General features: G+C 56.3%; 1 non-coding gene across 1 annotated transcript; it reads left to right on the top strand.

Annotated features, from left to right (window-relative positions):
- Window positions 1-1047: 1047 nt before the first annotated feature.
- LOC139110826 (5.8S ribosomal RNA) lies at window positions 1048-1202 on the top strand. Its single transcript, XR_011547072.1, has one exon. It is a non-coding gene; the product is annotated as a 5.8S ribosomal RNA (ribosomal RNA).
- The last annotated feature ends 11298 nt before the right edge of the window (window positions 1203-12500 follow it).

The raw sequence follows: 12500 nt of genomic DNA, 5'->3' as shown, positions 1-12500 counted from the left end.
TGTCGAGAGTGGCTGAAGGGGCGCAAAATCTAATCGCACGCGAGACATCGCGTCTTCCGAGTCCGCGCCGCCTTCCCACTCCTCGTCGGAGCGTCCGTCGCGAGACGCGACGCTTCGCTCGAGCAAAATTGCGAGATCGAGAGGAGAGAATAGTTTATGCGACGCAACGACCGCGTGCGCGCTCACACGCCGCCAACGGTGGCGTGCTGCGGTGTGCGCCGCATTCGTCGCCGTCGTATAAGAGAGGATTGTCGGTCGGGACGAGTGTGTCGAGATCTCGAGAGCTCAAAGCGAGAGAGGACCCCGGGCATATTGTGGAGAAGAAGAGAGATTCGAGAGTTGTACGCATTGCCGTATTACGCTCTTTGCATTCTCTCTCTCTCTCGTTTCCTGCGGAGATTCTCCGACTCTCTGTCTCTCGCGCGCTTCGAACGACCCGTTGCGCGGACCACCGCGCTCAGCGCGCCCTTAGCCGGGGCTAGCGCGGCCGGTTGGTCTCGTTGTGCGAATCCAGGAGGAGCGCGAAGGTGCATCTATATGCGCGCCCGCTCGCGGATCAGGATCGGTGAGAAGGAGACTACGGAGGCGCGCTCGCGCGCTGCCTCTATCTCCGCGATTCGGACGCGTTGCGGTGCGCGCGAATGCGCCGCGTACCGGTGGTAACCTATGCTGCCGCGTCGTCGTGCGCGCCGGGCGGGGAGTGGAGAGTGCGACGATTCTCGCCGCTGCTCTTCCTCCGGTCCCGCGCGCGCGCGCGCGCGCGCTGAAGGGTTCGTCGAATATGCTAGTCATTTTCGACCCCGATGGTTTTTCAAAGAGTTCCGCCCCGGCTCTCGCTTCGCGAGAGACGCAACCTCCCGGTTTTCGCACCGCGCCGACAACCGACGTCTCCCTCTCTCTCCATTATTGTGCCGTAGCCCCCGTAACAGGGGCGGCGGTCCGCGCGTGCTCGGACGCGCGGCCAGGCTGATCGAAGGGCCAAAACGAAGAAGACGCACATTGTTGTCTATTCCTTGATAGAGCGTACTTGGTGCGCGAAGGAACGATTACCCTGAACGGTGGATCACTTGGCTCGTGGGTCGATGAAGAACGCAGCTAATTGCGCGTCAACTTGTGAACTGCAGGACACATGAACATCGACATTTCGAACGCACATTGCGGTCCACGGATACAATTCCCGGACCACGCCTGGCTGAGGGTCGTTTTATCGAAGACAAACTGCTTGCGCGCGCCGTTTCGACGGCCGCGTACGAGCGATTCGTTGGACGTTCGCCCGATCGCGGCGGCCGGCGAGAGAGTTATACCCGCATCCACGAGAAAAGAGAAGAGAAGCGAGGAGTCGTCGATGACGCCTTCCCCGGGGTATCAGGCACACTACGCACGCTATCCACGCGGCGAGTTGCTGGATTCCATCAGGGTTTTACGAAGGCTCTCGCGCTCTCTGCGCGCGCTCTCTCTATACTCGCGGAACGGCGGCGTACTCTCGCGTCCCCGTTGGGCGTCGTCCGAAATAACGAGGTTTGAGGGTCGAACGAATGAACGACGACCGACCGAAAGATGCGATCGAGAATCGCAGAGAGACACGCACGCACACACGCACGGGAGGGAAGGACGTGCGCGGTGGTGATAAACGTGGCGAGCTCTTGCAAGGAGTTTATACGTTATACGTATATACGCGCCGAACGAAAAAGAGTAGATCTGCCTCTCGCGCGCCGCCGCCCGGAGTGAAACAAGCCGACAATTCGTTCGCGCTTGTACTCCCGGAAGGTGGCCTGTGTGCCGCTTGCGGCGCGCGCGGGATCCAAGGCTGATCCACGGAGAAGTAGTTCATAAGGAGCGCGGAGAACCGAGTTTGAGTTTTCCTCTCCTTCTTCGAATGAAGATCGGAGAGGAGAATAGAGGCCGCGAGATAATCGCGCGCCTCCTCGTTCTCCTTCTGCACAGAGCGCATATCGTCGCTTTACCGCCGCCAACGCAAAGGAAACTCGAGAGGAGGGATTTTAGAGATATATACGACGAAGCAAAGATACGAGAGAACCTGACCGTATTATAAGAGAGAGAGTGGTCGTCGCCGCTGCAGCTGCTGCCGGCCGCCGCCGCAGTCGCGTTGCCGACGCCACCACGACGCGCAAACCGGCCTCCGACGTTCGCGTCGGGCTGGCTGGCCAGTTGTCGTCGTGGTCGGTTGGTTGGCGCGCGCGGGCGCGCGGATCGCGGCGCGGTTGACGCAACGTCGACGAAAGACCACCACGCTCTCGCGGTTGTTCTCTCTGCCTCGTTCGTTTTCTCATTTTCCCTTCGTCTCTTCTTTCAAATATTTTGCGTGCACCGATCGCCCCCTGCGCAGCAAAAGTGTGTGCGAGGTGAGAGATCGCGCGCGGGTCGACCGCGCGTGTTCCCGAGTCCACGAAAGCGCTATGTATGGTAGCAGCTCTTGACCGGGGCACGCGGCGTAGTCTAACCAAGCGCTCGCGCGCGGCGTTTCGCCGCGTTGCGTTTCTCTTTCTCTCGCGTCGTCGTCGTCGTCGTCTCGCCTTCTTCGTATTATATATATATAGTACAGCCTCACGACAATTTCTTTTGACGACCTCAGAGCAGGCGAGATCACCCGCTGAATTTAAGCATATTATTAAGCGGAGGAAAAGAAACTAACCAGGATTTCCTTAGTAGCGGCGAGCGAACAGGAAAGAGCCCAGCACCGAATCCCGCGGTTCCGCCGCAGGGAAATGTGGTGTTTGGGAGGGTCCGCTTATCCCGAGGTGCCGCGTCGCGTCCAAGTCCATCTTGAATGGGGCCACTTACCCGCAGAGGGTGCCAGGCCCGTAGCGACCGGTGCGCGTCTCGGGAGGATCTCTCCTTAGAGTCGGGTTGCTTGAGAGTGCAGCTCTAAGTGGGTGGTAAACTCCATCTAAGGCTAAATACGACCACGAGACCGATAGCGAACAAGTACCGTGAGGGAAAGTTGAAAAGAACTTTGAAGAGAGAGTTCAAGAGTACGTGAAACCGTTCAGGGGTAAACCTAAGAAACCCAAAAGATCGAACGGGGAGATTCATCGTCAGCGACGCTGGCTTCGCGTCGGTGGGCGATGCCCCGCGGGGCCTCACGGCTCGCGCGCGGGCACGCTGCCGCGCGCCGATGTCCGGCGTTTTCGTCGTCGTGCACTTCTCCCCTAGTAGAACGTCGCGACCCGCTGGGTGTCGGTCTACGGCCCGGGTGCGGTGTCTGACGCGTCGCCGGTAACACGGCACGCCGTCAAACCCTCGGTCGCCCGGCCGGCTGCCCGGCGGTACACGCAAGGTATCAGGCCGCAGCTCTGACACACGCGGGAGTGCGTCGAGGCCGTCGCAAGCGCGCGCCACGGTACACGGAGGCTTACGGACCTAGCGCCGTCACCGGTCCTGGCCCGCTGTTGGTCGTACGGTTAACCTTCGACAGGCCTGCAAACGTTCCCCGGGGCAACTCTGGGGACCGATACCGGTCGGCGACGCTACTGCTTTGGGTACTCTTAGGACCCGTCTTGAAACACGGACCAAGGAGTCTAACATGTACGCGAGTCATTGGGATCAGCGATACCTAAAGGCGTAATGAAAGTGAAGGTCGGCCCTGGTTGTCGACCGAGGGAGGATGGGCCGCGTCGCGATGCGGCTCCGCACTCCCGGGGCGTCTCGTTCTCATTGCGAGAAGAGGCGCACCCAGAGCGTACACGTTGGGACCCGAAAGATGGTGAACTATGCCTGGTCAGGACGAAGTCAGGGAAACCCTGATGGAGGTCCGTAGCGATTCTGACGTGCAAATCGATCGTCGGAACTGGGTATAGGGGCGAAAGACTAATCGAACCATCTAGTAGCTGGTTCCCTCCGAAGTTTCCCTCAGGATAGCTGGCACTCGGCCGTTCCGCACGGAACGCGCGCGAGTCTCATCTGGTAAAGCGAATGATTAGAGGCCTTGGGGCCGAAACGACCTCAACCTATTCTCAAACTTTAAATGGGTGAGATCTCTGGCTTTCTTGAACTATGAAGCCACGAGCATCTCGGATCAGAGTGCCAAGTGGGCCATTTTTGGTAAGCAGAACTGGCGCTGTGGGATGAACCAAACGCAGAGTTAAGGCGCCCAACTCGACGCTCATGGGACACCATGAAAGGCGTTGGTTGCTTAAGACAGCAGGACGGTGGCCATGGAAGTCGGAATCCGCTAAGGAGTGTGTAACAACTCACCTGCCGAAGCAACTAGCCCTGAAAATGGATGGCGCTGAAGCGTCGAGCCTATACTCTGCCGTCAGCGGCAAGTGGGGCGGCCGTGGGCAGGGCGTGGGTAACTCCTCGCCCGGAGCTTACAGGCCGCCACGAAGCCCTGACGAGTAGGAGGGTCGCGACGGTGTGCGCAGAAGGGTCTGGGCGCGAGCCTGCCTGGAGCCGCCGTCGGTGCAGATCTTGGTGGTAGTAGCAAATACTCCAGCGAGGCCCTGGAGGACTGACGTGGAGAAGGGTTTCGTGTGAACAGCCGTTGCACACGAGTCAGTCGATCCTAAGCCCTAGGAGAAATCCTATGTCAATGACGGCGTACGATACTCTCGTTGTCGCAGAAAAGTCTCGCGCACACAAAAAGCGCGCGCACACGCGAGTGTGCCGTCGCGCGCGGTGAGTGAACTTTGACACACGCCCGTCGGGCGAAAGGGAATCCGGTTCCTATTCCGGAACCCGGCAGCGGAACCGCATACAATTCGGGCCCTCGTAAGAGTGTTCGTCGGGGTAACCCAAAATGACCTGGAGACGCCGTCGGGAGATCCGGGAAGAGTTTTCTTTTCTGTATAAGCGTTCGAGTTCCCTGGAAACCTCTAGCAGGGAGATAGGGTTTGGAACGCGAAGAGCACCGCAGTTGCGGCGGTGTCCGGATCTTCCCCTCGGACCTTGAAAATCCAGGAGAGGGCCACGTGGAGGTGTCGCGCCGGTTCGTACCCATATCCGCAGCAGGTCTCCAAGGTAAAGAGCCTCTAGTCGATAGACTAATGTAGGTAAGGGAAGTCGGCAAATTGGATCCGTAACTTCGGAATAAGGATTGGCTCTGAGGAGCGGGGCGTGTCGGGCTTGGTCGGGAAGCGGGTCTGGCTGACGTGCCGGGCCTGGGCGAGGTGAACTATCGGCGTTCTCGCGCCGGTTCAGGGATCCGAGCTCGGTCCCGTGCCTTGGCCTCCCGCGGATCTTCCTTGCTGCGAGGCTTCCGTGGCGGCGCGAGCCGTCGTGGTCGTCCTCTTCGGCCGCCATTCAACGCTCAGCTCAGAACTGGCACGGACTAGGGGAATCCGACTGTCTAATTAAAACAAAGCATTGCGATGGCCCTCGCGGGTGTTGACGCAATGTGATTTCTGCCCAGTGCTCTGAATGTCAACGTGAAGAAATTCAAGCAAGCGCGGGTAAACGGCGGGAGTAACTATGACTCTCTGAGTCGTAGTTCTCCGTGGTCTAATAAGGATCACGCCAAAGGAGTGAACGCAGTGATTGGGCGCAGAAATGCTGCCCGTCCTCGTTCGTCTGTCATTTATGATAGACGACGATACTCCATGTGCCTACTTACACCTCCTTGTGGTGGCCGCTGGACTAGACAATCGTGCGCTCCCTTGATCTTTGTTGCTGCATGGTCTAGACTAACGTGAGAGGCTGTCCGTACGCCCCGAAGGGTTCGCCCATGTGCTCAGGTCGATGGTGAGTTGTTGGGGCTAAGAATGACCGAGCTTCCGGGGGTTTTCGGTTGTCAAATCCGACTACCCCCTTTACGCAGTACAAGAATGAGTGACAAACGTAATAAATGTAATCGCCTGGGTTCTCGGATGGCCCAGGATCTGCGTGAGAGAAATGCCGCAAGTGCGGCAGACCCCGACGGGGTCGTAGCCGGATCTGTGCAAACTGCTTCGGGATCCAGAGTAGTGGCTACAGACGATGAGAGTAGCATCGAGATATTCAGCTGTGAACAATGCCGGACACAGTACCGAACGAAGCGAGGCCTTGGAGCGCATATTGCAAAAGCTCACCCTGTGGCGGCCAACAGCGCCGTTAACACTGATCGTGTAAAGGCCAGGTGGCCGGTGGAGGAAGTTCGTCTGATGGCTCGAGCTGAGGCCGAAGCCACCTCAGGGAGCGGGGTTTTGTTCATGAACCAATTCCTACATGACAAGTTCCCCGGAAGAAGTCTCGAAGCCATCAAGGGTAAGCGTCGACAAGAGGCTTACCGCGAGATGGTTAGGGTCTTCTGCCAAGAGATCTCAAACAACGAGATTGATGACGGCAATAGGGCAAGTCCGACAATGATAAGAGTCGGTACTGAACCCGTGAGAACAGACGTAACTTATACGAATATTGACATAGATACAAGCGCACATCGGTCTGCCCCTGAGCAGAGTTCTCAGAGGTTGCGGAGCAGTATACTACAGGCAATAGAGCAAAGCACATCGCTCCGTAGCTATCAGGCCGATACTCTTCGCAATATTGCAAGAGAAGCTCTCCGAGCGGGGGAGGTAGAATTCGATGCCATCGCGAGGTGGTTAGATTCTATATTCCCGCCGCCAGTTGTGCGCCCTCCACGACACGCGCTCAGGAAGACGAGTAGCAAGCCTAAAAAGCGAGAGAACAGAGAGCAAAGGATAAAGAGGTTGTTTGCTACCACACAAACCCTCTATAAGAGAAATCTTAAGACCTGTCTAGCGCATATCCTCAACCAAGGTGCGACGCCAGAGCGACCGTCCAATGTCGACTTAAACCGGTACTGGGCCCCCGTAATGGAGGCTGACAGTCCGGCAGCGGGAGATATGACGGCGCTGCGTCTGCAATATGGGGTCGCTAGTCAGAGGGCCGGAACTAGCCGGAGCCGTCCGTCAGGTGCCAGAGGGATTCATCTCGAAGGCCTTGGCGAGGGCGCCAATGCAGACCAAGCTCGTGCAAAGGATAAGACCTCGCTCTGGGATCCAATTACACACATTGAGGTGGAAAGGATTTCTGTAAAGACTGGTACCGCGCCTGGATTGGACCAGATTACGCCGAGGATGTGGAACGCAGTTCCTACAGTACTTCGAGCGCTTCTGTTCAATCTGTTGCTCTTTGCAAGAGGGGTACCCGAATCGATCGCCACAACAAGAACGGTATTCCTGGAGAAGTCCGGTATGTCCGTACGGCCAAGTCCGTCGGAATACCGACCTCTGAGCATAGGATCCGTAATAATAAGACAGCTGCATAAGATACTTGCCAAAAGATTAGCGGCCCTTGAAATAATTGATGAACGGCAGAGAGGCTTCCGGCCGGTGGACGGTGTATGTGAGAACGTCACCGTGCTGTCGGCGGTCCTCGGTGATGCCAGAGGCCGATGTCGCACATTACACCTCGCGACAGTGGACCTGTCGAAAGCATTCGACACGGTTTCACACAAAGCCATACATGCGACTCTTGAAGAGCTGGAACTCCCGTGGGAGTTTCGAGAGTACGTAAGGGCCGTTTATTCAAACGCACGGACAGTCCTATCCGGCGCAAGCAGCTCGTCGGCCATTAAGATCGGCCGTGGCGTGAGACAAGGGGACCCGCTATCGCCCCTGCTGTTCAATCTGGTCGTAGATAGAGCACTGGGAGTTCTCTCGGAGGATGTTGGCTACACAATGGGTGGCAAACGCATAAATGCGCTCGGCTACGCCGACGACATTGTGCTCCTTGCGTCGACCAGAAACGGTCTGCAGGAGAACTTGACACGATTACATGCTGCCTTTTCAACTAATGGTCTGACCATAAACGCAAAGAAAACGGGGGTCCTTTCCTTGGTGGCGTCTGGACGAGACAAGAAAGTGAAGGTGGACACAATTCCACACTTCTCAGTGGGGGGAGTGGTAATACCACAAAGATCCCCAGTCGAAGTCTGGACCTGGAAATGTATATGAAGGTACTAGGGAACTCGCAAACATGCCGCCTATAGCCAAAACCATCGGGCTACTAAATAAAGCACCGCTGAAGCCACAACAACGGCTGAGGTTGCTGAGGGACTGTGTTCTGCCACGGTACTATCACCGCTGGACTGTGGGCACAGTCACCTCCAAGACCCTCAAAGGCGTCGATATACAAGTCCGCACAGCAGTGCGTAGATGGTTGCGTTTTCCCCATGATGTTCCTGCGGGATACTTCCATGCGCCGATACAGAGTGGCGGGCTTGGAATGCCTTTACTAAGAACTTTAATCCCTATCTTGAAGTACAACCGACTGCGGCGTTTGTGCACAAGTACTCTTCCCGCAGCCTGCGCCGCTGCCGAATCCACTTATGTGGCTAGGCAGCTGGTTTGGTGTGAAAACCAAATGCGGGTGCGTGGTAACAGAGTCACCACAACGTCCGAGCTCAGACAGCAGTGCGCGAGCTGGTTGTACGAAAGCTGCGATGGCAGTGGTCTCAGGGAGGCTAGCTCCTCTACCTTGAGTAACCACTGGGTGATGGCAGGTGCCGGAGCCGTTCCCGGAGCAGACTACGTGCATTACCATCACGTTCGCGCTAACTGTCTTCCCTCCAGAGCGAGATTATCCCGAGGTCGTGATGGGCGCGAGGTCCAGTGTCGCGCCGGATGCCCCGAAAGGGAGACGTCGGCACACTGCGTACAACGCTGCTTCAGAACGCACGGAGGGAGAATCCAGCGACACAACGACCTGTGTCGTCAAGTTGGTAACTTCCTACAACAGAAGGGATGGCATGTCGATGCGGAACAAGCGTATCCGACCACTGCCGGCAGAAGGCGGCCCGACCTGACTATCTCTCGTGGAGGAGAGGCGGTAGTCGTAGACGCGCAGGTAGTGTCTTGCGAAACAGCGTTAGAAGTGTCGCATGAAAGAAAAGTGGAGAAGTATCGGTCATGTAATGATCTAGCGGATCGTGTGGCTGAACGCACAGGTGTCACCAGAAATAATGTTCGTTTTGCCGCCATTACCATCTCTTGGCGAGGAGTTTGGTGCTCAAAGAGTGAGCGAGAGCTACGAGCGCTCGGCTTAACATCAAGTCAGATGCGCTCGCTCACCACTCGAGTCCTGTGGGGCTCATGGCTGAATTGGAAACGTTACAATAGCATAACATCACGCTATCGAACAGGGTTCAACTCCCAATACGCGAGTGGTGCATGGAGACGGCACGTAGAGTTGGGATCTGCCGCACGAACGGCAGAATGAATGTGTGAGTGCGAGTAATGGAAGGAAAGTCGCCTCGTCGGCTTAGCGTATGTCGCACTTCCAGGGTGTGAGCTGCAACACCTACAGCAAAAAGCCCCTGGCAATATCGTATAGGGCCAATAGGATCGCCATCAATGCGGTTGTCTATGCCCGACTACGAAACATAGCCAAATGCCTCGTCGCCCTTACCGGTGCCCAGTCATTTGGTGTCGGACTCGCAGGGGCAGTTGGAATCGCCCGGACACAGGGATCTCGTGACTCCGTCATGTGGACCATTCCCTTAGATCGGGGGACCTTGTGTCACCCCAGCCTGGTGGCGCAACGAAAGCGGCCACGGCCTGCTTTTAGCCCACCGGGTGCCTTGCCACCTGGGGCAATATATCAGTGTGCAATAAAGTTGAAGTCATGAGTGCCGCGGTGAAACCGTGCCCCTACGTATGACGGGAAGGATTGTCCTGGAGTACGTAATCTTCGGGTATGGGCTCTGTAAGGCGGAAATGCCAGGTTCCGACCCCGATCCTAGCGTGAAGGGGAGTAATCGCGATGGAACCGTGCCGACATCCTGGGGCGGGCCGCTGGGGGGCCTCACCGGCCCCCCAGACCCCCCGGTGGCGGTCGCAACTATGACTCTCTTAAGGTAGCCAAATGCCTCGTCATCTAATTAGTGACGCGCATGAATGGATTAACGAGATTCCCACTGTCCCTATCTACTGGGAGGGACCGCTATCTCTTCTAGGACGTCACTGGACGCCCTCTGGTTTGATCTCGCGTTAGTGCCGGGACTATCCCGGTGCCCGCACATTAAACCGACGACCCAGCTTTGGCAGGGATAGACTGAGAGTAACAGGTCTCTCGATTTATCCTGAGCCAGCGTTTGTAGATGCTCGAGTCCTTCGGGGAAACTCGACAGCGTTTATACCACAAGCAGGCCGAGGGCAGCCAAAAAGGAATGAGGCAGGCATGTGTCTCTGGCTGTTCGAGGAATTCCCCTTGTGAAGAAGCTGCGTCGGCGTCCTAGCTTTACGAAGTCTAGGCGTCGGGCTGGGCCACCGTCGTCTGGAATCTGCAATTCCTAGCACTTGGGAACAGGTGCGTTGTGCAAACGCGAGTGATGCAGTGGGTTGATAGTGGGTCTTTGCGTTAGTGGTCGGGACGTGATGCGATTATATAGCCTCTCACGTTCAAGTCATAGCTCTGCCTCCTCGTGGCACTCCCGGGCAACGCTTTTGCGGCAAAACGGGCTATGGCGAACTTTCTTCCCTATCCAATATCCTATCCTAGTGTTGCTTGGTTGGCGCGGATTGTGTGTGGAATGCCTCGCTTGCGGGGCCTCTGCGCGCTTTCTGTGCCTTCTGGGCTGCACTTCTCTTTTTCCCCTTTTATCCACTTTCTTCTGGGCGGCCCATCTCTCTTTCGATCTCTCCTCCTTTCGTTTGCGGAAGGCTGAGGGACAGGGGCTGCTGCACGAGCTTCCCGGGCCCGGCGCTTCACAATGTGAGGTGACGGAACTGGGAGCTTTTAATCTTTTCTTTTACTTTTCAGGTTTTCTCGGGGAATATCCCCACCAACTATTATGGACGGCACAACCAGCAGATATAATCTGCGCAGCTCTCGGATGGCTGCGCACCGGCACGGGGGGGGTCCCTTCGTTGCGCCGTCATCGTTGGTTGGTGGGTCGGCCCCCCCCGGGTCGTCATCCAGCGACGCCCACCACCCCCGCCTCACATGCACCGCGGGTGCGAGGACTTCGGGGACTGCTTCCGCGAAGAATTTAATCTCGGGTATCGGTCTTCGTACCGTCAGGGTGACTCTCACCAGATGTGATAGGGTTAATATTTTAGGTAGGTCAATGACACAGGTTAGTCATTACGTAGGCAGGAAGTCTTCACCGGTAATCTTCAATCGGGTGGACAGTCAGATAGCAGATTCCGCGAGCCTCGCGAGCGTCATAGCAAAGCAGGTAGGGCCCCACGTAGATTTAGGGAAAGGTCGGACTTCAGATACCTCAATTCTTCAAAATTGGGACTTGAGTGGGAACGATAGTGCTCCTGCGTCCTCTGCAATTTCTTTTTCCACGGGAGTTAGGGTGCTACAGTTGAACATGCGTCGTTCAACTGTAGTGACGGGTGAGGTGCGTCAGCTCGTTGCCGAAAAGCGACTTGACGTCCTGTTATTGCAGGAACCATACGTCAGGAAGCAGGGCAAGGGTCACACCTTCTATGGATTAGGTTCTGGGATGAAAGTCGCTGCTGTACGAACACATCGCCCGTGGGCGGCAGTAGCAGTCTGCAATCCCAATTTTGATTTTCTCTTTGTTTCGCAGCTTAGCACTTCTCATTGTGTTTGCGCAGAGCTGCGGACCCCCAGCTTTTCGTTCTACGTCGTGTCGTGCTATTTTCAGTACCGTGACGAGATTGAGAAGCACCTCAGACACCTCGAGATGGTGTTTCATTCTCTGAGGGGGGAGAGGGTTTTAGTTGCGGTAGATGCCAATGCCCGCTCATCGCTCTGGGGTCCCCAGCAGACAGATGAAAGAGGTGCCAGATTTGAGGACCTTATCAGGGCGTTTGGCTTAAATGTTGTGAATCGCGTTGGACAGCCGCCCACTTATTGGACGCCAAGGGGTTCGTCATACATCGACGTGACTCTGGCTTCGCCATCCATGTCCCGATTCATCAGGGAATGGAAAGTTAGATGCGGTTGGACGACTAGTGATCACAATGCCGTAGACATCGGTTTGGGGATGCCGAAAAAGTCGGGCGGGGATCGGTGTGTCGCGAACTCTCGGTTCGATGTACGTCGGGCTGACTGGGAGCGATTCGCCGGGAGCCTGACAGACCTTTCTAGGTCGAAACTCGGGGTCCTTGAGCTGGTGTCGGCGGAAGATGTGGAAACGATGGCAGAAATGCTTGAGGGCGTCCTTTTGGAGGCCTGCACAGCGGCAATGCCACGTAGACGTGTACATAAGAAGTCCAACCCGTGGTGGACAAAAAGGTTGACAATCATCAAAAAGTCAGTGTATCGGCTTCGTCGTGACTTTCAAAATGAAAGCGATGTTTTGTTACGTTGCGCCAAAAAGGAAAAATACCGCTCTTCTTTGCGGAAGTATTCTAGAGAAGTTAGGGAAGCTAAACTTTCAAGTTGGCGTAAATTTGTCACGAAAACCGGAAACAGAGAACCTTGGGGTTTTGTTTACCGGCATCAGGCCGATAAGTGTAGGACGGACGATGTAATTAGTTCACTTAGACAAGGCGAATGCTCCACCATGACTTTGGAGGAGACAGCCGGATGTCTTTTAGATGTCCACATTCCGGACGACCGGG

This window comes from Cardiocondyla obscurior, linkage group LG21 (assembly GCF_019399895.1).
Source record: "Cardiocondyla obscurior isolate alpha-2009 linkage group LG21, Cobs3.1, whole genome shotgun sequence".
Taxonomy (NCBI): Eukaryota; Metazoa; Arthropoda; class Insecta; order Hymenoptera; family Formicidae; genus Cardiocondyla; species Cardiocondyla obscurior.
This window is presented reverse-complemented; position numbering and strand designations above follow the sequence as displayed.